The sequence below is a fragment of the Tupaia chinensis genome, unplaced genomic scaffold (assembly GCF_000334495.1).
Source record: "Tupaia chinensis unplaced genomic scaffold, TupChi_1.0 Scaffold147282_1, whole genome shotgun sequence".
In the NCBI taxonomy this organism is placed as follows: Eukaryota; Metazoa; Chordata; class Mammalia; order Scandentia; family Tupaiidae; genus Tupaia; species Tupaia belangeri.
This window is the reverse complement of record NW_006207133.1, coordinates 3,890,966-3,892,108: the sequence shown is the minus strand read 5'-3', so window position 1 is coordinate 3,892,108 and position 1,143 is coordinate 3,890,966. Positions and strand designations below refer to the sequence as shown.

The following is a 1,143-nucleotide window of genomic DNA, read 5'->3' as shown; positions in this document are numbered from 1 at the left end:
TCTGTCTGTCTGTCTGGTGAGCGCACGCACCTATAGCAAAAACCTCTCCAAAAAAGAAAAAGAATATGGAAATTTTACTTCTCATTCATCCTGAGAAGTAAAAAGCTTAGCACTGTGCCAAGCACATAAACACTCAGTATCCCTATCTTGTACATAAATAAATTTAGAGTCAAAATAGAACACCAGGACCTTGCTGTTAAGCAGCAGCAATCTGGCCTGGCATGGTGGTGTAAGCAGGAGGACACTGCTACATGATGGCTGAGGCTGAACTGAAAGCCTAGTTCGGTTCCAGCCAAACCAAAATAGTCCAGATGCCTCAGCTTTCATCTGTGGTCCTAGCTAACTGGGAGGCTGGGATACGAAGGATCATGACATGGTGAGACCCTGTTAAAAATACCTACCTCTATGTCTGTCCTCTCACATCTCCCTTCCTCTTCTTGCATGCTAATGTGAGCAGGAATATTCTCCCTCTCTCTCTTTCTCTCTCTCTCTCATTAAACAACAACAACAAAAAGGATTGGCAAGCACAACTAAATTGATAAATATCGTTCTTTCATTTTACTAATATTAATCAAAACCGCCTAAACTTTCATGTATAAACTCAAGGACTATTGTTTACTGATAGATATGTTTAGAGACAAGTGACCAGTCCAACATAAATATTCAAATATTCAAAAAAGCAATTATACTGAATATGCAGGAGTCTGTAATTTTAATTTCTACTCTTACTATTTTTCCCAATAATTATAAATATTTAACTAGGTCAAATTCTACTCTTACTATTTTTCCCAATAATTATACAGATTTAACTAGGTCTACTTATATCTACAATAACCACAGCAAATTATTAGAAGACTACCATCATGATACTTGATCTCAGCATTTTACTTATAAATATTTATGTTGAAATTACACTTCCATTTTCTTTCTTTTTTTTGGGAGGTTTTCATTATAGGGCGTGTGCGCTCGCCAGACAGAGAGAGACACAGAGACAGAAAGCGAGAAATCACCCCCAGGGGAGATGGTCATGCCACAATCCCTTCTCCTCAATTCTCCTCTCGGGATCCTGGGCACGCACGCACATGCGCCTGGCGTGAGTTTTAAGCCACCGAGTCCGGGACGTAAACCGCAGTCGACTACATG

General features: G+C 39.6%; 1 protein-coding gene across 4 annotated transcripts in view; it reads right to left on the bottom strand.

Moving 5' to 3' along the window:
• Nucleotides 1-1,143, bottom strand: part of EPB41L5 (erythrocyte membrane protein band 4.1 like 5) — a 173,082-nt gene that overhangs the window by 87,964 nt on the left and 83,975 nt on the right. The gene's annotated exons all lie outside the window — the stretch shown is intronic.